Source organism: Triplophysa rosa, linkage group LG25, assembly GCF_024868665.1.
Source record: "Triplophysa rosa linkage group LG25, Trosa_1v2, whole genome shotgun sequence".
Lineage (NCBI taxonomy): Eukaryota > Metazoa > Chordata > Actinopteri > Cypriniformes > Nemacheilidae > Triplophysa > Triplophysa rosa.
Window position 1 is genome coordinate 347,029 of NC_079914.1, and position 26,548 is coordinate 373,576.

A 26,548-nucleotide genomic window follows, 5' to 3' on the forward strand; every position below is an offset into this window, starting at 1 on the left:
CGTCTACATTCAACAAAGATGATGCGCGTCTACAGTGATATTCTGCCGCATTGGAAGTTAAGAGGATATTTGTAACATTCTTATGTTTACTGCCTCCATTGACTCTCATTAGTCTGTAATGTTTAAAATCCTGCTGATCATCAAGCTTGTTAGACACACCATTGTCTCAACATTATAATTTAGTGTTTTTACTTTTCCACAGAGACAGGTCAACTCTTTTCACTTATGATTACCCTTGACAGGCGTAAAATTTAGTCTTGGACTTCATGTTTCTAATCTAATCCGTCTGTCCACATTTGCATTTCAGCCCATGCGGGTTTTGTTTTGTCCCAGTATGCCAGATGGCCAGTCCACCCCTGCACCAGCCCTGGCGGCCCAAAAACAGACCGGCCCACGGGGAATCTTCCAGGGCCTCCCGATTAGCCAATCCGGCCTTGTATACAGACCCAGTTGTCAAGATTAGGTGTCAGGATTCATGTGCAGGCGTTCAAGTTTATTTAACAGAACCTATACTATATAGTATAATGCAATGTTAGTCGCTTCAAAGCATCTGCCAAATGCATAAATGTAAATCTAAATATTCAGTATATAACTCATTCCAACAGGTTGGCAGTTCCTGAGTTTGACAGATGTGTTGCCTGGGTAACCCTGAAGCACCTTATATAATCACAAAATAAAAGTCCTTAAACTCACATACAAAAATTGCACACAAAAAACCTCAACAAAATACACCATGAATTACACATAACATGGGTCATTTACACTCCCACCAATCATGAGTCTAGACACGAATGATTTCCCAATAGCAATAGCATCCTTAAACAATACAAAAAATTTACATTAAGAGACAGAAAAGTAAAGAGACCATTTTAATCAGTCTCCAACAGCAAAACCAATTTTTGGGCTGGATATTCAATCACAGAAGGTTTAACAAAACATTCGCCCTTCTTAGCAAATTTTATTTTACCAAGACGAACCTTAACTCTTCTTACCAGTCCATCTGACTCAATAATGGTTTCTACAACTCTACCTAGAGGCCATTTATGTCTGGGCAGGTCAATGTCCTTGACAACTACTATGTCCCCTACTGACAGATTTCTTCTCGGGGTATGCCAGCGGCCCCAGAATTGTTCGGCAAGATATTGGACATGACGCCATCTTTTCCTTGCATAGATGTCTTCCTTAGCAAACCTGCCTGGAGGAGGTAAAGCAATTGAGGACTTCATAGTCAGAAGATGATTTGGCGTTAGAGGTTCGAGACTGTTTGGATCACTTAAATTGTCAACTGTAAGTTGGCAACTATTTACAATTGACATTGCTTCATAAAGAAACATTCTCAAAGAATCATTCATTCTTTCAGAAGCAACTGAAAGTGTGGACTGGAGTACACCTTTCACGGTCCTGATTTGACGCTCCCATACACCTCCTGCATGACTTGTAGATGGTGCGTTCATCACAAGATCACATTGATTTTCGGCCAAGAAATTATTTCGTCTGTTGACATCCAGTTCTTTGAGGGCTTCAGCAAACTCATTCTTAGCACCAACAAAGTTACTCCCTTGATCTGATTTGATCTGTCGAACTGCTCCACGTATGGCGATGAAACACCGCAAGCCATTAATAAAGGAATCTGTGGAAAGGGTATCAAGCATTTCAATGTGGATTGCATGAGAAGAGAAACAAGTGAAGATCAGTCCATATCATTTATGCACCTTTCGACCTTGCTTAACAAGAAATGGACCAAAACAGTCCATGCCACAATAAGTAAATGGCGGGGAGGAATTCACTCTCTCAGCAGATAGGTCAACCATTTGTTTGCTCTTCTTCTGGTTTCCTGAGTTTTCTACAGGTCTCACACAATTACGAACGTAAGATGCAACGGCATGATTAATGACTAGGATCCAATAGCCCCCTGCACAAATTTTATTGATGGTGAAACCTCTACCTTGATGCTAAATCCTTTCATGGCAATCAGCTATGATCAACCTTGTTATGTGATGTTCTTTTAGGAGAACTATAGGATGTTTAAATAGTCTACATGACATATTATTAAGTCTTCCTCCCACATTCAGTACACTATCACTATCCAGAAATGGATGAAGATTGTACAATTGACTGTGGGATGACAACATAGTTCCTTTGCCTAGTACTTTCAATTCCTCTTGGAACACATGGTTTTGTAGATGTTTAATTATAGTGTACTCTTCTCTTTCCTCAACAGTAGAGAGATCAATCCCTTTGACCCTACACATTTTTGTTGGATAGATGCGATTGCCTTAACTGCTTGAGACCAAGATGAAAACTTAGAAAGACGATCAACAATAGTTCTCTCTTCTCTGGCCTGTGTATTAATTGTGAGGGCACTTCTAACCTCTACATCTCCTCCTCACCTCTTCCCTGCTCCACAAAAATTTTGGCCCTGTAAACCAATCAGATGAAATCAGTTCATTTACAGTGAGCCTCTTGAGGCATGATCTGCTGGATTCTCTTTTGTTGGAACATACCTCCATTGTTGTGGAGTTGTACTTAGATGGATCCTTTGTACTCTGTTGGCAACAAATGTATGGAATTGCCGTGCCTCATTATTGATGTATCCCAAGACAACTTTGGAGTCTGTCCAGAAGAACTCTTTAATGTCGGTGTACTGAAGTTCACTTTTAAGCATTTTACTGACATCCACGGAAACAGCTGCTGCTGTCAGTTCTAACCTCGGGATAGTAGTTACCTTTATTGGAGACACACAGGATTTTCCCATAGCGAGAGCAACGGGAACTTCTCCCTTATCGTTTTTTAATCTCGTCTGAAAAATTATGCAGCTCTACCTCTTTCACCCTTCCAAAACTGTGGGGAGCATATGTACGAGAAATACTCAATTTTTTCAAGTTGTCCAAATCTCTTCTCCAGCACTCCCACCTTGCCTGCAGTTCGATGCTTAGTGCATCATCCCGACCTGTGCCTTGTTTACACACTTCCTGTAATATTTTCTTTCCTTTAAGAGTGAATGGAGTAATAAACCCAAGTGGATCATACAATGATGCTATTGTGGATAAAATCCCCCGTCGGGCTGCTGGCTGTTCTTTGAGACAGATATCAAACTTAAAACAATCAGGTTCTATGTTCCACTGAATCCCCAGTGTTGGTTCTATCAATAAATTACTGAAGGATAAATTTGGTTCCTTTTTGTCATTTGCTCGTTCTGATGGTGGAATACTCTCTAGGACAGCTTTATCGTTGGACACAAATTTGTGGAGTCGAAGGCTTCCAGTGGCACAAAGTCCTCTAGCTTCCTGGGCAAGTTGAATTGCCTCTTCTGCTGTTTGTACACTTGTGACAACATCATCCACATAAAAATCATTCATTATAAACTGAAAGTCCAAGGGGTACTGACCTTTGTTACTTTCAGCCAGGTACTTCAGTCCGTAATTCACACATCCTGGAGATGAAGACGCTCCAAACAGATGTACTGTCATTCGATACTCTCGAAGGCAGTTCTGCTAGATTTCCATTCCTCCACCACAAGAAACGCATTTTTCATACACATGGAACTGATAAAACATTTTCTCAACATCACATATTAGAGCAACAGGGGTGCTGGCAAAATCTGAGAAGGACACCAATCAAACTATTCATTAGGTCAGGTCCTTACAGAAGATTATCGTTCAGATTGACTCCATTATATCTCGCCGAACAGTCAAAAACAACTCTGAGTTTATCTAATTTCTTGGTGTGATAATTCCCGTGATGAGGAACATACCATTTTCCACCTTTAAAACTCATCATCCTTGATTTCTTCTGCCTCCCCTCTTTCAATGATCTCCTCCATAAACTTCACATAATGTTCCTTATACAGTATCCTTGATCCTTTAGCAATTTCCTCTTTAGATGGTTAAGCCTTACAAGGGCAAGTTGTTTATTATCTGGCAGATTAGGTTTTTCTTTTAAGGGCAGAGGCATTTCAATGTGTCCAGAGCTGTATTTCCTAATGCCCGCACTTAGTTGGTTCAGAAAGCTAATATCATCCTGGGAAAAGGTTTTATTGTCGTCACTGGAGTCTTTAAAATCTGATTCAAGAATGTGTATAGCATCTGCTGGAGTAAATAGAGGCATTTCTTTAACACAAATTCGATGACAAAAACTCGTACCACCAGAAGAATCGAGTTGGGATGTTGAAGGTCCAACAATGCTCCATCCTAAATCGGTCTTAACAGCATATGGGCTATCATCATCTCCCAAGATCACTTCTCTTGGTGCTAAAGCTCTAGCACAGTTATACCCAATCAACAGTCCAGCCTCGCAATCCATCAGAGGAGGGATTTCATTACACACTACAGAAAGATGATTCCAGAGTTTGGCAGTTTCACATGTTTATGTGCGTGATTAACTGGAATGCATTCTTTCGTATAGACAAGGGGACATTCAATATAGGTGGCAGAACTATAACCACTTAAAAAGTCCTTTAACCCTTTCAATTTTCACTATGTCTTTTCCAGTCATGGTAGTGCGGCAAGTCACCCCTTGCACAATCAGCGTCGCCAGGGAAATGGATGAGACACAGCTGCCGATTGTCAACTCGCCAATCAAATGGGCATAAAAGCTAGCGGGACAGAAGACACGGTGAGCTACCACTCCCATGCAAGCCAGGGTTAACTCTTCTGTCTTATGTCTCGCAGGCTCGGATGACTGACGATCGACAGCGCACTTGGGAACACACACGGAAGAGATAGTCTCACCGTGGACGGACACGCACTTGGGCACGGAGATCACGGACTACTGGAGGGACTAATCCAGAGGCACTCCCACGCCGGGCATCCATCCATCCACCCACCGAGTTTTACACAGAGCACCCTGCACTTAAAGTCTGAATAAAAACTCTCCTCTGGGGCTGTAAAACTACTCTTTGTGTATGTGTCATCTCTCCACCTGCTACATTTGGTGGAGAATGCGGGCACCCCTAGAGAGATTTAACGCATACACAGGGCCTTTCCAACGTGGTTTTTTTCTGCTCTTTCAGATCCTCTCTCTCCCCCTATCTCTGCCAGTGGCATATTAAAATGGAGGAGATTACAGTCCGCCAGCAACAGCTGACCGAGCAACTGACACCAAACCGTGCAGACCAAGCCATGGAACAAATGCGAGAGGCAATTGTGGCCTGGATTCCACTTCCTGAGGCGAGATCGGCGGCCCACCACCTCCTTACAAAATTAACGGACCAGGACGACGTGGTGGCCTACCTCCACACCTTTGAGGTAATCGCCGCTAGGGAGGTGTGGGACAAGTCCGAGTGGGTAAAGATCCTTGCCCCCTTTCTAACGGGGGAAGCCCAACGGGCCTATTATGCTCTCCCCACGGCTGCAACAGAGGACTATGGTGTGCTGAAGGCAGAAATCCGTGTCAGAATGGGGTTGTCAGCCGTCAGTGCAGCTAAACTTTTTTTCAAATGGACATATGATGAGAACACTCCGGTACGAGCCCAGGCAGCGCAACTCTCACGCCTGGGACACCTATGGATTCTCTCAGACGGACCCACCACCTCCCAAGTGGCAGAAAGGGTGGCGGTGGACCGCCTCTTACGGGTCCTGCCACGCCGATACCGCACCGCAGTCAGCATGAGGGGTCCCACCACGCTGAGGGAGCTGATCGAGTTGGCGGAGCTGGCAGAGGCATCTGCAGCCCGCGACGCAGGAGAGAGAGCGATGCTGACGCCCCGGAGGGTGAGCCCGGCCTGGCGACCACAGACTGGCGGCCCCCTCACCCGTGGACGAACCCATGCCCACGGAACTGGGACCTGCAGCTCCCCGAGCCTGGATGGCCGGTTGTGCTCTACATCGACAAGCACCCCCCGGAGCTCCCCAGCGGGTGATCAAGGTAAACGGGCGGTCTGTTACAGCGACCTTGGCTTCCGGTAGCACGATCACCCTGGTCCAGCCCGACATGGTGGCCCCCGGTGTGGGTGGAAAATTCGCAATCCCAATTGCCAGGGTCCACGGGGACACCCGGGAAGTCCCTGCCCGCCGTGTCACCGTGGCCGGCCCCCAGGGGTCATGGTCCCTGGATGTAGGAGTTGTGGATGATCTACCCGTACCTGTGCTACTGGGTCGAGACTGGCCAGGGTTTGATCAGCTCCTGGTAACCTCTCTTCGGGCGAGGGGGCCGCACCCGAAGACGCCACCCTCGAAGGACCCAGACACCATGTCCAGCCTGGATGGCCACCGGAAGTGAGCCCGAGGGTGAGTGTCAAAATCCTAACCTCTTCTCTGACCTTTTTCAACAGATCATCGGGGGGGGGGGGGGGGGGGGGGGGGGGGGGGTGGGGGGTCTTTTGGAATAGAACAATGCGAAGATGAGCGATTGCGAAACTGCTGGGATCAGATACGCATCGTCGAGGACGAGGTTAGGATACTGGAGCCACATCCGGTCCCTCATTTTATCATCAAAAATGGTCTGTTATACTGTATCGGTCAGAGGCGGGGGGAGGAAAAGCAGCTGCTAGTGGTTCCAAAGGGAAAGACGGACTCCATCCTGGAGCTGGCCCACGCCCATCCCATGGCTGGACACCTTGCCGCAGCCAATACAATACAGAGGATTCGAGATCGATTCCATTGGCCAGAACTGGAGGGGGAAGTTCGGAGATTCTGCCAGAGTTGCCTCACATGCCAGAAGACCTCGCCGAAACGCCCCCCCCCCAGCCCTCTCGTCCCCCTGCCCATTATCGAGGTACCCTTCAAGCATATAGGGATGGATCTGGTAGGACCGCTGCCTAAGTCTGCCTGGGGGCATGAACATATCCTGGTGATTGTCGATTACGCCAGCCAGTACCCGGAGGCAGTCCCCCTGAGGAAGGCCACCTCCAAGGCTATTGCCAAAGAGCTCTTCCTCTTCAGCGGGGTGGGAATCGCCTCAGAGATCCTGACTGACCAGGGAACTCCTTTCATGTCCCGGCTGATGGGGGACCTCTGCCACCTACTCCAGGTGGGTGAAACAGCTGCGCACATCCGTTTACCAACCCCAGACAGACGGTCTGGTCGAAAGGTTTAACCAGACGCTAAAACGGATGTTGCGCCGGGTGGTGGCGGAGGATGGGCGCAACTGGGACCTGATGCTGCCGTACGTGCTGTTCGGCATCCGAGAGGTACCACAGGCTTCTACCGGCTTCACGCCTTTCGAGCTCCTCTTCGGACGACAGCCCCAGGGGCTCCTAGATGTCGCTAAAGAGGCATGGGAACAACAGCCGGCCCCACATCGGACCATCATTGAGCCCGTACGGCAGATGAAAGACCGCATCGACCGGGTGATGCCCCTCGTTAGAGAGCACCTCTCGGAGGCCCAGCGCGCTCAAAAACGGTTGTATGATCGGCCCGCCCAAAAGTGATGGTACTCATCCCGACGACTACATCCAAGTTTCTGGCCTCCTGGAATGGCCCATACACCATTGTGGAAAGGGTAGGGCCGGTCAACTACCGGGTCCGTCAGCCGGGGCGGCGAAAGGAGGAAAAGCTATACCACATCCACCTTCCTGAAGAGGTGGATAGCCCCGCCGGCCCAGATGGCCGCCTTTGCAGACACGGAGCCGGCCGTAATTCCGATGGGCGACCAACTGGTGGCTATACAGAAGCAAGACCTCCGATCCCTGGTCAGTCAGTTTAAGGACGTCTTCTCTGACACGAGATCCGGAACCCCCCAGGAACCATCGTTAGGCAGCGTCCTTACCGGGTCTGGTTATAGAGAAGGAAATCACCCGCATGAAGAATTTAGGGGTGATAGAGCCCCTGGTCGAGCCCCATCGTGAATCGGATGGCACCCTCCGCTTCTGTAAGGACTTTCGGCACCTTAATGAAGTCTCCCTCTTTGATGGATACCCCATGCCCCAGGTGGATGAACTTCTGGACCCCCTGGGGAAGGCTCGGTACATCAGCACCTTAGACCTGACGAAGGGATACTTGGACGCCCGGGAAAAGACGGCATTCGGCACCCCGTACGGCCATTGGCAGTACCGAGTCCTCCACTTTGGCCTGCATGGGGCCCCGGCCACCTTCTAGAGGATGATGGACGTCCTCTTGCGGCCCCATCAGGCCTATGCGGCGGCCTATATCGACGATCTAGTCATCCACTCGGAGAGCTGGGAGGACCACCTTGATCGGTTGCAGATGGTGCTAATCGACCTACGGAAGTCGGGACTTACAGCCAACCCACGGAAATGCCACCTAGGGCTCGACAAAGCTCAGTACCTTGGATACCGCGTTGGACGAGGACTAATCCAGCCCCAGAGTAGAAAGGTAGAGGCAGTGCGGGATGCCCCCCAGCCACGGACCAAGACCCAGGTACGAGCTTTCATGGGGCTGGCGGGATATTATAGATGTTTCATCCCTAACTTCTCCTCTATAGCCAGTCCCCTACGGACCTGACCAGAAAGGGGCAGCCAGAGAAGATTATCTGGACCCAGGAGACGGAGAGGGCATTCCAGGCATTGAAGGCAGCCCTAACATCGTCCCCAGTGCTGTACAGCCCCGACTACGGCTGCCCCTTTACACTCCAGACCGATGCCTCAGATACGGGAGTAGGTGCGGTGTTGTCGCTGACTCGGGGGGGTGAGGAACATCCCACTGTGTACATCAGCAGGAGGCTCACCCCCGCCAGGTCCCGGTATGCAACGGTGGAGAAGGAGGCCCTAGCCATAAAGTGGGCAGTCCTGGAGCTCAGGTCCTGCTCGGGAGGAGCTTCACCCTCATCACGGATCACGCCCCCCTGCAGTGGATGGCAAGGGCCAAGGACACCAACGCCCGCGTGACCCGATGGTTCCTGGCACTCCAGGACTTCCACTTCACCGTGGCACACAGGGCTGGGGCCTCCCACGGCAACGCCGATGGTCTGTTGAGACTCTGGTCAGGTTGGACATCCCGGTCAGGGGGCTGTAAAACTACTCTTTATGTATGTGTCATCTCTCCACCTGCTACAGTAGTTAGTTTTAAATCCACAGGAACTTTATCTGCGTGCAAGACGTTACTTACTTCTTGATCAATGAAAGTCGTGTCACTCTGTGAATCAAACAAGGCATATACTAGTTTTTCTTTACTAGGGTTGTTACTTGAAGATATCCATACTCGTACGACCATTGATGTATAAGATGATCTCTCACTAGTTACACTGAGCGACAGAACAGCTGTAGACTCATTTTCTGGATTTTGAGCAGATCTTGCTTCTGGAACTGGTCTTTCCCTCTTAGTGTAACTATCATCATGGAGACAAGTAGGATGCTTTCCTTTGCATGTACAGTATTTCAGAAAAGACGATAACGATAGTCTCTTGCGCTATGGCCATATTTCAAACATGCATAACAAAGATTGTTTTCCTTCACATATGTCCTCCTTTCATCAAGTGTCTTAGTCATCAGTTTATGACAATGGTTAAGCTGATGCTTAGAATCTTGGCAAAAAGCACAGGGAAATTTTGCATTTTTCTTCACAACCCTTTGCTTATCCATACCCCAAACAGCCTGGGTGTTAAAAACATTGACCTTATTTCCTTTTCCTTTGCGTTTTTCAGCAGATCCCAAACTGAGAGCATAGGAAGAAGTGACTGGATTACAAACGACTTCTGCTTCCATTGAAACCAATGCTGCAAAGGCCTTCAAATAAGGAAAGGACTTCTTATCTCTCAAGGTTTGTTTAACTTGGCAATTCCAGCATGAGGCAGCCCGTTCAGGTAACTTTTGAACTAGTTTCTGATATTCTTCACAATCGTTTAACATTTGTAGGCCTTCTACATGGGGCATGGCATCTTGACAGGCATTAAGGAAATCTGAAAACTCTCTGAGCCCAATGGCATCCTTCGGTTGAATTTTCCGCCAATTTGCTAATTTCTGTCTAAAGGCACAATGTATGATGAACGACTGCCCATATCTCTGATCTAATTTATTCCAGGGATCTTTATAGGCTTCATCATCACTTCTGTAAAACATGCCATCCAAGGTTTTACATGCTGCTCCACCCACGTACCTTTTCAGATAGTAAAGCGTATCAGCAGAAGATATACTCTTTTTGTCAATCACACAAAGGAAGCCTTCCACTCAATGTACTGGATGGAATCGCCATTAAATACAAAAGGCTCTGGAGTTGGCAGCCTATTTAGGTTTATACTGTCCTGTAATACTTGTACAAGAGAAGGAACATCATTTTGAGATGGTGGTGCTATTTCAATAGACTTATTAGAAGAGCTCTGAGATGGACAATGCTGTTCTCCAACTACTAAGGAATTATCTACCTCTTGCATTACCATCTGATTATAAGCCTTAAACCTAGCTTGCGCTACTCTCAGATCCTTTTCAGCTTGTAGTCACTCAAGTTCACGTCTCTGAGCATCTAGTTCCTTCCTTTGTCTTTCTTCTAATTCCAAAATTTTCTCCTTCTGTTTGTTTTCTTCCATTAATATCTTATACTCTTCCTCTCGTACTGCCAGTTCTGCAGCTGCTTCAGCGTGCCTCGATGCTACATGTGAAGACGCAGTATGATGGCTTAACTGTTCACTGGGTTTGTGACTAATTCTGGAAACGGTAGAACCATAAATAGATCGAGCATAACTACAATCAAGCAGTTCTTGTAGACGATGTTTCACATGTTCCTCGTCAAACTCATCAAGGCCTGATATTCTCTCATAGGCAATTTTTATTATATCTGTTGTTACTGCTTCACAGGCATCAATACAACGTCTTAATCCTGTAGATGGTGTAACAAGATTTCTGACTTCCTTATAGATCTGCATAACGATCCCTTTCTCATTTTCCAAGATATCAATAAGAGATGCTAGTTGACTCTCACTTAGATCAGACTACCATTTTCCATTTCTCATATGCAGAGATTAACCTTCTTTCTTTCTTCTGAGCATTCTCTCCTTGTAATGCAGCCATTTTCACAGTAGAGTTTCCTGAGCAAACTGAACGTCGAGGGCTTTGGGATTCTACTAATACTTCTTGAATTCTACTATTAAGTTCATTCAAGTTTTGTCCTTTACCCTCAATTACCTCTATTGGTTGTTGCCTCACTACACTTTCTGTTGATTTTTGATATACATTAAATGTCTGAACATCATCTTGGGGACCATTAACTTGTCCTTCACATTCAATGTTGTCAAATGGACAACGTAACGCTGTCATTTTATACAAAACCAATTAACAAACAATTACAATATAATTTGTAAAACCCCAAACAGCATATAACATCAAACATAAATATTAGGTTTTTAAGATAAACATTACCGTTAAAACAGTACCATTTTTAAAACACATAGGTCTCTTTCAAAGGTCTTTAAAAAGTTCTTCTTTAAATGGAAAAACTAATAAAAATGTCTCTTGGTAAAAATTGTTTCACTTTCATACCCTTTTATATCATGTTGAAGGATGAATATCACCTTAAAAGGAATGCAGTCCTTGGTGTGCAGATTAATCCTCAATTTGATCGGAAATTAACCATTGGAAAACCTTGTTTGACCATCAGGATCGGCTCACTGCGCTGCCCGTGAACACTCGCTCAATAATAAAGACCCGTCAACATGGACACCGGCCTTTAATGCATGTCAGTCGTCCCGGTAAATGGCCAAGCTCTTACTGTTGCTGCCCCACTGAATTGATGGTCAGTACTCGTAAACTGCTGTTTCCACAATTCTTTAATATGTTGACAATCATAAAAACATCTTAAGAGATATGAAAAGAAACAAAAACAACCAAAAGGGCAGACATTGATTACACACATTATCAAACAATAAGCTGATGTCATTGCCAACACAATGGTAAGGCACTTCACATTCGTTGATCATAAGATAGTATGCATCACACACAAACAATTAATTTACCTTATAACCCTTTCAGTGAGAAGCACAATATCAAAGTGAAAAGAGGAAAAATCCACACTGCAGTCTGCATTCCTCACGAACAATGCACAAACATTTCTCTGAATCACGGGAATGTGAAGCACCTTATATAATCACTTTGAGAGCTTGGCTGTCAAAATAAAAGTCCTTAAACTCACATACTAAAATTACACACAAAAAAACTCAACAAAATACACCATGAATTACACATAACATGGGTCATTTACAGATAGTGTACTACCACACTTGATTTCAGCCTTTCCAGCACTTGTGAGTCTGAAACCTTTGCAAGCCATGAGTTTCCTCCCAGACTCCAATTTCATCTGTATAAGTTATTAACTTTGACTGCCACTGTGACAGTGTACCACCAAATTTGATATACCATCTTCGGGATTTGAATCTGCACTTGTTAAGTGCAGTGCAGTCCTATCAATGTCTTTGTCCAATATGCCCACTTGCGGTCTTGGCCACTTGAGAGTGCATGCACGCGACAGTAAGTAAGAGAGCAAGTTTGTCCCATGTCTTAAAAATGCCAAAGTGCAGTGCCCTTAACGCACACTGAACCCACACTATCTTGAATACCGCTTTGCGTTGCATTCCGAGTCTTCTAAAGCCGCAAGATAACGTTGTGTGAGCACAGTAGGTTTTAATCAATGATGACCGCGCTCCAGGAATGCACGCAGTGGCATCTCAGTATAGGCTTGGTTGGTGTCGTGTTATAGCTGGTTGAGTGGCCTGGGGTGGAGTCAGCATGGGGGAAAACAATCCTTTCCCCCCATTGGAAATGCAAGATGTTATATGGAAAATCACTTGTTCCATTCAACAGAGCAAGATACATAGAAAAATTAGGGCTTATAATGTGCATTTGAAAAAGCAACACCCGTCAAACATGATCATTATAAATATACTTTATTATCATAAAAATACCTGATGAGGCTTGAGTAACAGTGATAAAAATATGTCCATATACATTTCCTAGATTCTTGAACGTGTTATGGTCTTCTTCTCAACTTAACTCTCAACTCAACTTTATTTATATAGCGCTTTTTACAATTTTCATTGTTACAAAGCAGCTGTAAATGAGACATATTGACTATAAGCAAAACAATTAAAGTTGTACCTGTAAAAACAAGAAAAATGTGAAAACACAGAAGACAGACATACCCACATACAAAACACTCCACACACACAATATGCACACGTACTAACACACATAGAATAGACACACACACACGGACACGCACGCACACACACACGTACACAAACAAGTACGCACACACAGTGAGAGCAAACATTTAAGATAAAGGAGAGAGAAGCACAGGTCAAATATGTCAGACTATAAATTCCTATATGCAATATTAATTAAGTAAAACTTTAAAATTCTAAAGCAGCCCCGTGGCCAGGCAAATAGTGCAAAAGAACAGTATGCAAACGGTGGTGAGGAACCCAAAACTCTAATCGAGAAAAAAAACCTCAGGAGAACCCAGGCCCAACCAGGGGATTCCAGTTCCCCTCTGGCAAAAGCTGCTGCCTCTGCACAAGCTCCACAGAGCTTGCACAACAAGGCTAAATAAAAAGAAATAAACTTACTAATAAGGTAAATTATAGTTTTAAGATTATCATTAATAATCTAATAGCATTTGAAATTTTGTAGTGAAGACGTGTCAGCATCCTTCTTTACCCAGCTCTATCATCTCAGCTCTTGTTAGGTCGCCGCTTCCCATTCTCCGCTCTACCATCAGGTCTGGCCATGAACTGCATCCTGCTCACTGTGGTAACCTTGGAACAATGAGACAAGACTGGCTGAGAGTAGAGTACTGTTCTGCACTCTTTGATGCAACAAGTACATTAGTTGTGTTTTTGGTTCCGGTTGATCTAATTAATGCAGCCTAAACACTCAAAGGATTTATATTATGGAAGTTCAGTGTATGCAAGATTAAAAAGATGCGTCTTTAGTCTAGATTTAAACTGACAGAGTGTGTCTGCCTCCCGGACAGTGCAGGGAAGACTATTCCAAAGTTTAGGCGCATCGTTTAGTTCTTCTGCAGTGCGTATTTGGAGTTTCCGCATGAGAGCGCCCTCTGGCTTTCGGATGCAGCAGCATTTTCCCGCACTCAAAAGCTGTGCATAAATCACGTGATATTTATCTTCGGTTTATCGCGACAGCCCTAAGAAAAATCGAGCTGTATTGGGTCGGTGTCACGGTTCTGTTATGTTTTATTCTGGTTAAGTTCTGTTCCTGGTTTTGCCTGTGTTCATTCATTAGTTTCCATAGTTGTTAATTAGTCCCGCACCTGTTTCTGTTTGCCTTGATTATGTTTCCTTGTGTATTTAAGCCCTGTGTCTTGCCCCGTTTGGTTGTCTGGGATTGTTTATGGTTTCGTGTGGTTCTGGTCCTGTGTTTTCTACCATTTGCTGCTGTAAGATTTATTAAATACCTTTCGTGAAATACTTCTCCTTGTCGTGCACTTTGTGTACCCGCTACATGCTACAGAATACTGGACCTAAAAAGGTTTTTTGCTGCGTTTTCTCTGTTTCTTTTTTGGGTTTGCTTTTGTTTTGTTCCTATACCCTCCTGGATGGATTTACCTGCCATCCAGCTCCTATGCCTGGAGCAGTTGGACCGTTTGCTGGTGGACTACACCAGGGACTTTTTAGATCTGGCGTGCCTTACCCATTTCCCCTACCACTTGCTCTGTTTTTTACTTAGTCAGCTTAAGCGAGCGGTGTAAGACACGCATGCCATCGGACGGTCCCCGGGAGAACTTTGCCGCTTTTGTGGAGTGGGTGCTGGAGAGAAATGGACTGTTTTTCTGGACAGAAAGACGAGTTCATTATTGGCAGTAATGTTATCAAATGCGTGCTCCAGAAGATGAAAGCCGAAAAGAAGTACTGGGAAGTTATTTCGTGCAAAAACAGCAACCCTGAATGCGAAGAGTTTCTCGAACTTTTGAGCTGTATTTCTCGTTGGTCTGGTCCTCACCAGCCTGCTAAACCTGGGACAGTGAAACTTTGTCAAGCAGTTACTTTGCTTCCCAGATGTGAGCACCTGGTCTACCTGGTAACACAAAAATTTCCCCAGGAAGCACAGTCATCGTTGAACCCACTACTTCTCGTTCGGCATCCCGTCATGTTCTTGTTGGACGTGTAGTGACTCCTTTGTGGGGGGATTGATGGCTGCCGATGAAGATTCTGAACCCCACACAGTCTCCAATAACTCTTCGTTGTAACGCTAAGCTGGCTGATGTGTCCCCTTGTTTGGCAGTGGAGGATGTTACTGTCATGCAAGGCATGTGCAGACCTCATGATCTTCCTGTCGCAGCTTTCCCAAAGCCCATTCCATCTGTTGACTCTATGCGGTTACTGCACGAGTATGGTTTGGGGGACATTGATATTGAAGCGTGTGAAGACTCCAAGTCATGGAAGGAGGAGTTGGCAAGCCTTATTTGTCCTATCATGATGTTTTCTCCAAAGACCGACTTGATTGTGGAGAAGCAAAAGACTTTGTACACAGAATTCATTTGTGCGATGAGCGTCCATTCCATCTGCCCTATCGCCGAATCCCTCCTGCCCACTACCAAAAGTTGAGAGAGGTTCTTTCTGACATGGAAGAAAAAGACATTATTAGCAAGTCAGCCAGCGAGTATGCATCTCCTTTGGTAATGGTTTGGAAGAAGGATGGATCACTAAGAGTGATTATAGTGATACAGATTTTCGTTGGCTTAATGCGAAGACTGTCAAGGATGCTCATCCCTTGCCCCATCAGGCGGATTGCCTGGCTTCTCTTGGTGGCAATCTTCTATTCAGCTCTGTGGACTTAACGTCAGGATTTTACAACGTCCCACTCCATGTGTCTGATCGGCATTACACTGCATTCACAATGTCCATGGGCTTGTATGAATGTAACCGTCTCCCTCACGGCCTGTGTAATAGTCCTGCATCCGTTATGCGCATGATGCTCAGCATATTTGGAGATCTGAACTTTTCCAGCCTCTTTTGCTATCTTGACGATTTGCTGGTTTTCACCCGTTCTGAACAACAAGCATTGACACACTTGGAAGTGGTGTTCGCGCGGTTGAGAGCTAGTAATTTGAAGTTGGCTCCAAAAAAATGTCACTTTCTCAGGTGCTCCATCAAATTTTTGGGCCATGTGATCAGTGGTTCAGGAGTTTCCGTGGATGAAAACAAGGTCGCTGTCATTTCTGCCTTTCAGAAGAAGGATCTAATGAAAGAGGATGGCCTCACACCTTTACCAAAGAAAATAAGATCATTCTTGGGCATGGTTCTTTACTACCAGACCTTCATCCCTGGCTGCTCTCGAATTGCAAAGCCACTGTTCAATTTGACGGCTGGTCAAAAACGTTTGGCAAAAGGCACAAGTAGTCGTAATAGAACTGGCACTTTCCGGGAGTTGTCTCCCCAAGACTAGACCCCTGCCTGTGATGTCGCCTTTGAGGAGTTGAAAAGAGCTCTTGTCAAGAGTGTGGTGTTAGCCCACCTTGATTTTGAACATCCTTTTATTCTCTGCACCGATGCATCGTTAGACGGCCTTGGCGCAGTGCTTTCTCAAGTTCCCATTGGCGAGGATAAAGCACATCCTATAGCATTCGCCAGCAAGTCTTTGAACAATAGGCAAGCCAATTACCCTGCACACAGACTGGAGTTCTTGGCCCTGAAATGGTCCGTATGTGACAAGTTTTGCCATTGGCTTAAAGTCCATGAGTTTACTGTATGGACTGATAATAATCCACTCACATACATCATGACAAAACCTAAATTAGATGCGTGTGAACAGCGCTGGGTTTCAAAACTTACCCCATACAACTTTCAGATGAAGTACGTCCCTGGCAGATTGAATGTTGTAGCGGATGCACTCAGTCGTGACCTGTTCGTCAAGCCAGTGAGTCAGCGACTTCTGTCCGAGTCTTACTCTGAACTGCTGAAGCATGTACACAGTGTTGAAGATGGCTCTGTACATAAGACATTCCGTCTGACGTGTCTTCCGCAGACACTTGACTGTGAATTTGATCAAAACTCTGAGATGGATGTTTCCATGACTGCTGAGGATGTGTCGTCTATCTTGTCATCTTGTGAGGATTGGGATATAGGAGCTGTTTCCAGAGCTACATCCCTGGCTGATCACATGTGTTCTTTGATTCCTGCCTGTCAAGATGTCTTCCATGCCTTCTCATTGTCCGAATTACAGTGTCAGCAGCACGACGATGCAGTTATTTCAAGGGTGTCTTTCTATGTCAGCAGGAAGCGCAGACCTTCCTGGCGCAAGCGTGCGAGCGAATGAGGATTTGCATGTTTTGAAGATCTTGAAGCAGTGGGACAAACTCTCTTTGCTAAATGGCATTCTGTATAGGACCATCAAAGATCCACTAACAAAGCAAAAGAAGTTTCAGTTTGTCCTGCCTGTTTCCCTGAGACCGCTAGCTCTCTCTGGTGTTCATGATTTGGCCGGTCACCAAGGTCAGCCACGTACTCTGTCGTTAGCCCACCAGAGGTTCTTTTGACCTGGGATGGAACGTGATGTACGTGATTATGTTAGAACTTGTACCCGTTGTGTCCTGAGTAAAACTCCAGAGCCAGCAGCAAGAGCACCCTTGGAGAGCATCAAGACCACTGCCCCATTGGAGCTTGTTGGTATTGATTTCTGGTCTGCTGAGGATAGGAACAATAAATCTGTGGATGTCTTGGTAATCACGGATCATTTCACCAAGCTAGCTCACGCTTTTCCGTGTCAAAACCAATCTGCTAAGAGTGTTGCTAGGAAACTCTGGGATGGCCTCTTCTGTGTTTATGGCTTCCCCCAACGTATCCATTCGGATCAGGGAGCATCTTTTGAGAGCGAGTTGATTGCAGAACTCCTTGATATTGCCGGCATCGACAAGTCACAAACTTCCCCATACCACCCCATGGGGAATGGTGGAACCGAAAGGTTCAACAGAACATTGGGTAATATGATGAGATCGCTTCCACCCGGGTCTAACCAAAAGTGGCCACAGGTAATTCAAACCATGACTTTCGTGTATAACTGCACTGCCCATGAAAGAACTGGATTTGCCCCTTTTTTCCTGATGTTTGGGAGGGTGCCAAGATTACCTGTTGACCTGATGTTTCAAAGTGTGCTTCGCGATGAGTCGATTTGTGATTACAATGACTATGTTCAATCTCTCATCAGTTATCTACAATCTGCTATGGTGCTGGCTCAAAGGAACTCTACTGCAGAACAGACACATCAGTCTGCTCAGTACAACAAGAGAGTCAAGGGATTACCTCTCTCTGTGGGTGATCAAGTTCTCATTGCCAACAAAAGCTGTCGAGGTAAACAGAAGCTTGCCGATAAATGGGTGCCACCATGTATTCTGTTGTTGCTTCTGAACCTTCCCTGCACATATACAGGATCTGTGACAGAACTGGTCATGAAAAAGTGGTACATCGAAATCTCTTGTTGCCAGTTAACTTTCTCCCTTTTCCCACAACAGAGTTTGAGTTTTCTGTTGATGAAAGTGTTGGCGATGGTCCTTGTCTCACACCTTCTCAATCTGTATGTGCTGTTGCAGAGTCAGAAATGCATGTCACTGATGATTTGTCACATGAAGAATCTCTGTCTATCATTTCTCACATAGCAGTGTATGATGATCGTAATGCTTCTTGGGTCTCATCCCATTCTTCTCACACAGTTTCTGAAGCACAAGCTGATTTACGTGTTGTTGATTCTTACACTGTAACAAGTACTTTTTCACCTACTGTTCCTACCAGTACACATGCTCCTGTGGTTAACAATAACCCTGACAATCGCTACATTACCAGGCTTGGTAAAGTAATTAATCCTGTTTGTAGGCTAATAGAGTCAATGGTTCAACTTGAAACCTTACTTGGTGTGGAGTCTGTAGCCCTTGTTATTCATGTGTAAGCATGTGTATTGGATTGCACACTTTAATACTAAGTGCTGAAGTTCCTATATGTATATTATGGTTATGTAAATGGTCTGAGTTTTTCAAAGTGTAATGGGCACTTTGCGTATGCTTACAACATGTGTAGAGCTTTGGCCAACTTCTTTCATATTTGTATCCCTTGATTGGGTAGCTGTCTGTGTTGATGGTCTTCACTGTTTTTTTTTCTGGAGTGTAAGACCAAGTGATTCTCATGACCTGTTTTGTTGTTATACTCTGGAAATTTTGTGTAAATTCTGGGAGGTGAATGTAATAGGTATACAAAGTGTACTACTAAATATTGTTATAATTCACCCAAAAGTGTTCATTTGTACTTTTTGTGGATACCTGATCTCAATGTGTGCTTCCCCTTTAAATGTGGTATGATCGCTAGGTGACTTAACTTCCTGTTCTGTCCCCTCCACTTCCCTTTTGTAATGTGATTCAATAGGAGAGGTAGGTTTATTTTTGGTTTTCTGATAATCCTATTTAATCCTTACTCTAATTATTACTATTATATCTATATATCTTCACCCAAACTTGTGAATAATATTATTTTACTTGTGTTACGACCCCAAAAGTCTAGGGGTATAAGGGGGTAACATTATTAGAAGAAAAATAAAAAAATAAAGGAAAAATGATGAGGTTACTCTGTCCCAGCACAAACGACAACATGGGTTTCTGTTCATCCATTTATTGTTGAACAGACAAAATTTAACAAAAGAGCATTGAACAAAAAAATAAATCACATAGACTTTGGGAGAGGGTTAAGCCAAATAAACAAATAAATAAACCAAACTCACTGCGCCGCAAGGGGAATGGGAATATAAATAACCCAATACCGGAAAGAAAATATAAATAAACAACAATTGACTTCCCTGTCTTCCTCGCTGACTATAAACAGGAGAAAACAAAAAGAGGCTACAATTATTAGCAAACAAAAGAGGTAAAAAAGGCACCGAACTCCCTTTTGCTTTTGTAATGGAATTAACACAGAAGAGATGGATAAGTGAGAGTTAACAATCACCTGTAGCCAGTCTACCCACACGCGCTAGTAGCATGATAGCAGTAATACATCGTGCAGACAACAACAACAGCAAAATAGAGAACTCAATATTCCACACTTTTGCTCACACAAGAGCACAGTTCCAACACCACGAATCCACTCGGTGCCTGGGACAGCAGAGAGGGTAACACTCAGGAGAAGAAGTCTCCACGATGAACAGATTCCTCATCCTTAAAAGCAGTATCCTCCACACCAGCGGTAATGAGGAGCACCTGTCGCCAATCGGAGGTCTGAGTGAGAGGGACAAAAGAACAACAATTCCCAGCATACAGCACTCACAACCTTACACCAACATTGATATTTATTACTCTTATTTTAAAAGAGAAAATACACCTACGGGAACGTAACACTTGTATGTGTGATGATTGTTGTCATTTTACACTTTTTGAGTTGTATTTCTCTTAAACGTGGAAGTGAGCATATGGTGACGTATGCACAACACATTTGTTTTATAGAAGCACAATAAGGGCCTTTTAATCTGAGGCTGCTTGTATGTTTCTTTGTCGATCAGATTAAATGATCCAGTGAACTGATGCCCGCCGTCCCGTGTCTGTTTCCCACAATACAACACAACGCAAAGTAGACCGAGTCTCAAATAACTGGTGTCGCCGGGCATACGCGAGCCACCGGTTACAGTTGCAACATGTATAATGTGAGAGAAGCCAAACTGTGTATTACCTTCTGAACACTTTAAAAAAAAATTACAGGAGCTGCCACATACATTTCGAGATTGCCGTTGAATGAGTCAATCTTTTTGAAGTCAACCAACCATTTAACCAATAATTAAATAGCGGAATGTTTCATATTTGATGCAGTTCAATTTTCAGTTTAAAAACACATCATTTTTAAACTGGGTCACTGCCAGATTGAGGTCAAGGACGACAAGAGCAGGGACAGTTAACAATTGAAATTTCATGAACGAGTAATTCATTGTGAGCATGAATGTTACATAGTGACTAAACACAAACCACACCAGTCATAAGTGAACCAAACAGAAGGACATAAACAGTACTCGAGTTGTAAAAAAAAATCAGGGGGGATGGTGGATTGGATTTAACGTTTAGGGACAGATCATTTGTGCTGATATGGTGGGAGACCAACGGTGTACCCTTTTGATTATTGTTTAAGCACAAAGATAATTATTATATTATATTACTCTAAAACAACATGCATGCTATTGATATATTACGTATCAGATACTCCTGTCATTGATCTTGACCAAGGCACCTCAGAATTGGAGTTGGTCCCCAGGCTGGCATGGCTACCACTGCTCCTACATGGTTAGGGTAAATACAGAGGACAAATTTTCCCACTGGGTGCAAGTGCAGCTTCATACTCACAATACCTATAAATCTATTGGGAATTCATCTATTAAATGTTGAAACAAAACCTCACAAAACATTGTAAATGAACATGAATTCTCTCAAGTCAAGTCCATTTTAATTTAAGTGCAAGAACAAATGGATTAAACAAATGTACCATTTACAAAATCTGAAAATAATACATATAATACAAATACATAGCACCACCTGACATTTCTTAAACTTGAGGTGACCAAACAAAAGACAAAAATGGAGAAGCCAAATTAATAACTGATCAGTTCAATGCTGCAATGCTGCCTACCCCATTCTCCCCTACAGTATCTCATAGAATCTTCCAAAGAGTTTCATAATCATTTAAGTAAAAGTAATGGCTTTGCTTGCACTTGCCATTTATATGTTGTAGAATGTTTGGCGAACGATGACAGATAGCGCGATGACATTCCACCAGATGCCGCTGATCGGACAGGACAGAGTAACACGGCGGATAACGCTCATAAAAAAGATTTTTTTCTACTTCGGCTAGTTAAGGAGGCAGGCGTGTGTTGCTTAGGCGGCCGCTGTAAAGTGCTGTGGGAAACCCTGCAGTAAGATATTCCAGGTGAAACAGAAACCAAATCTAACATTAACTTTGTGAATGTAAAGTCTAACCTGACGTTAGCTAGCTAGCTGGCATTAGCTAACAAGAAAAAAAGCTCCAAACTAACTAACATCGTTAACTGTGTTGTTTTCGCCTCTGTCCAGAGGTTCCGCCTTTGGTGACATATCAAAAGTATTCCTGACTCTTGACTTACCTTCAGTGCTACTTCTTGTCCCTCAGGTCAAGCTGTCCATGTCGCTTGGCCATGATGCTGAAATCACCAGCACCTGCGCTGCTATGTCGCTTACTGACGTGACGTCAATTTAAAACAAATCGTCGTGTCATTATGTGTACGTTCCCCTCGTCCACAGTATTTTAGCCTATTCAATATTCGCAAAAACTAAATGTTGAAATAGTGGTAAATTACCACTGGTAATATTTACACATTCATTGATAAAATAAGAGGGGATGGGAAGGGGGATGGCCGTTTTAGAAGGGGGATGATTTTGATCATCTTTAATTCAAAGGGGGATGCCATCCCACCTCAACTCCAGTACTGGACATAAAGGACATAAATACACCCACAAATTAACTTAGTGATAGTTCACCCAAAAATAAATATTTTGTCATCATTTACTCACCCTTTGTCATTTCAAACCTGTGTGATTTTCTTTCTTCCGCAGAACACAAAAGAAGATGTTTTGAAAAATCATTCACTTGCATTGGTTTTGTGTCCATAAAATAGAAGTGAATGGGGTCCAGTGCTGTTCAGTTACCAACTTTCTTCAGAACATCTTCTTTTGTGTTCTGCAGAAGAAAGAAAGTCATAAAGGTTTGAAATGACAAGAGGGTGAGTAAATGATGGCAGAATTTTATTTTTTGTATGAACTATTACTTTAATACACAACAAGTGTGCACTAATCAGAACCAATAATCTATCATGACTACTAGCACAATTTTAAAAAAGAACAATTAAACAGGAAACACACAGAACCAAAATTCAAGACATAGAAAATGAAACAAATACAGATTTAACGTAACAAATTTAACCCCCCCCAAAAAAAAATCCAAGCCCTGATATTGCAATGCATCTTTTATCAGTGCAATTCAACATGTTTTTTTGTTTCAAAGACGTAATTTTTCTTATAATGCCTAAAATGCTAATAAATCTATGAAACATTCCCCCCCCATGTTTTTCAAGTATTCTCTAAACTTGCCAAACATCCGTGAGAGAACAGCAGACATAGGACACTCCACCCAGTTCAATATCGGTGTTAAATAATTTTATGGAGTGATGTAATAAATCTGATGTAATCCAATTACTTATTATAATTATTGCATATTAGCATGCATGTGTAAAACAAAAACAAATCAAAATCAAATCCCTTCATTATCACTCAACCATATACACAGGTGCAACAGTAGGTGAAAACGTCTCGGTTACGGATGTAACCTCAGTTCCCTGATGGAGGGAACGAGACGTTGTGTCGAACCGACAGATGGGGTTCGTCCCTGAGAACCAATCGCTTCCGACTTCTTAGAAAAGGCCAATGAAAATTGGCGAATGAAATTTGCATGCCGGACTCCGCCCCAGGATATTCAGGTATAAAAGGGAGACGGCGTGCCTCATTCATTTACCTTAGTTCTGAGGAGCCTGAGACATCTCACGACTGCTGCAGTGGACAGCACGTGTTGTGGCAAGGAGGACACAACGTCTCATTCCCTCCATCAGGGAACTGAGGTTACATCCGTAACCGAGACGTTCCCTTTCTGACGGTCTCTCGACGTTGTGTCGAACCGACAGATGGGGTTCCTATGGAAAACGCCATAACACTGTGCCCTGTCACAATCTCTAGTGAAGCGACAGTGACTGGCCTGGGCGTGTCAGCCGTGAGCACTACCGCGAAATTGTAACCTACCAGTGGGTAGGTAGGGGGTCCCAGAGCTTTCTTGAAAGGTGGGAAGGCCCCTGCCTTCGGCCTCACAGGCGGCGGCCTTGTTTCTCTAACAGCGAGAAGCCGCCCGGTACCGTAAGGCCACTGGGTAAGCGCTACTTCCTCAAGTGGGGGATGTGCTACAGAGACCACTTCCTACCCCAGGGAGGAGTCTAGTGGAGATACCAACATGGTCTCACCGATAGGGGAGAGCTCATGGGAAGAAAGTGCGGACTGAAGGAGTTCACCGCGAGGTGGAGGTCCACCTAGGGAGGTCATGGGTTACCAAGGTGGGAACCAGCATGAGGATACATCAGACAGAACCGCCCTACTGGGGGGTTGCAACGTCTGGTAGCACTAGGTCTGGTTAGAGCTATGTTGCGAATAACTCCAGAGATACCCGGCCTAAGGGGCAGGGCTGCTCTGCCAGCCCGCCCGCAGGAGGTGCTTGCTAGTGATGGATGGAGTGCCTGTTCTTCACCCAGTGGGGGAAGAAGGGAGGCTAGTTAGTACGCTGACCCCCTTAGGAAAAAGGGGGGAAGGTACTGTCATAGGCGTACACCCTACCGGCCGCCAGTCTTGCCTGATGCCTGCAAGACTCGAGCCGATACCGGTTTTACGCAGAGGCTGTAAGACCTCGCGAAGGTGATGGGTGCAGCCCAACCCGCAGCTCTGCAGATGTCTGCCAGAGAGGCGCTTCAAGCCAGTGCCCACGAGGAGGCTGTACTCCGTGTGTAGAGAGCTCTCACCCACTGGGCGTAGGCGATTTTAGGACAGGTACGCCATAGTGACGGCATCCATGATCCAGTGCGCCAATCTCTGTTTGAGACAGCCCTCCCTGCTGATCTCCAAAACAGACAAAGAACTGCTGAGAGCTTCTGTGGCTCTGCGTGCGGTCCAAGCAGAGGCGCAATGCGCGTACTGGACACAACACGGATGAGGTTGGGTCTTCCTCCCCTGTGGGGAGCGCCTGTAAGTTCACCACCTGGTGTAGGGGGAGTGGTGGGAACTTTGGGCACGTAGCCGGGCCGGGGTCTCAGGATAGCGTGAGAATCACCAGGCCCGAGTTCTAGGCAATCTGTGGACATGGAGAATGCTTTTAGGTCCGCTACCCTCTTGAGCGCCATCCGGAGAGCCGTCTTCATCGTAAGGTGAGAAAACGCGGCATCTCCGAGGGGCTCCAGGACCGCATCAAGGTCACAAGAGGGTACGGAACAAGCCCCTTAGGAACCAAATGATCAGGTTGTGCTGTCCTAGAGATTACCAGCAAAGAGTCGTGATGAGCGGCAATAGCGGCTCCATACACGTTCAGTGTGGAAGGGGAGAGATTACTCTCGAGTCTCTGGAAGGACAGCACCTACCCGATCAAGCAAACAATGGGCTGTAAAACCCGTTGAACATCTCGGCTAGCGGGACGAGCACGATCGTTTCCTCACCAGAGGGGTAGCGACTTCGGCCCAAAGCACGGGAGCATCCTTGCCTCTGCTGAGGTTGAGAGGATGCCCCGAAACTTGGGCGGGCGTCTGGGGAGTTGGATCGCATAGCCGAGACGGACCGTATCCCGTAGTCACTGTGACGGTTTGGGAGGCTCTTGTCAGGCTCCCAGGGACCGAGACAGGGAGGCTAGGGGTACGTTCTGCTTCATCGACCTCCTGGGGGGGTGGTTCGATGGCTGGCAATGTGGATCCCTCGCCGTGGGGGGGCCCCCGGAGAGGAGATCAGTTCTGCTGTTTTACCTGCCTGGCGATGATGTAGCACAATGCACCATCGATTGAGAGTGCATAGGCTGATGATTATCATCAACATTGGGTCTTGCCTAAACGTTGAGTTGCCAAACACCGTCGTGTAGAGGGGGTGAGAGTGGCTGTGATAATACCCAGACGATGATGTAGCACAACGCACCGTCGATTGAGAGTGCTTAGGCTGCTGATTATCCTCGACATTGGGTCTCGCCGTGACGCAACGTCGAGTTGCCGAACACTGTCGTGTAGAGGGTGAGAGCGGCTGTGATAAACGCCCAGAGAGAGAGAAAACTCTTAGAAGTGGGCTGTTGGGACGGGGCAGGAACTGTCCCGGATCGACCACCAGCAATGGAATGGCTGGGGTCAGGCCCGAAGGTATTCTCGATCTCCCTGGGGTCTTCCCATGAGGGCCGCTGTGGCTTCCGCCGCGGCTGCTGACGGGGTGGTGGTCTCCTCTTCGATGTCTCGAAGAGGACCAGGGCTGCTGGGAAGCAGACGGTGCACGGGATCTCGGCGGCCAGAGGGCGGTTGAGTCGCGGCTGGGGAGGACATACTTGATATCCTCTGTCTGCTCCCTAACTGTCGAGAACTGCAGCTCGACAGTATCACCAAACAGCCCCCCTTGCGAGATGGGTGCATCGAGAAAGCGGACTTTCTCGGCGTTACTCATCTGTGCAAGGTTCAGCCAGAGGTGTCTCTCCTGGACCACAAGTGTGGACATCGCCTGACCCAGGGCCTGCGCGATCACCTTGGTCGCCCGTAGAGCGAGGTCAGTGACGCCGCGGAGTTCCTGCATAAGCGCTGGGTCGGTCTTACCCTCGTGGAGCTCTCTCCGTGCATTGGCCTGCAAGAAGGCCATAGCATGGAGAGAGGGGACAGCTTGGTCCGCAGCAGAGTAAGCTCTCGACACCTCAGATGCCGAAAAGCCTACGTGCTTTGGACGGGAGTCTAGGTCGAGCCCCTGGAGGACATCGACGTATCCTCTAGCTGCCCCACCATCGAGGGAAGAAAGGGTGATGGAACTAGTTGACGTCAACGTGCCGAAGGGGGCGTTCCAGGTCGTACTAGGTTCCTCATGCACTTCCTGGGGAACACGGCACTGGGGGC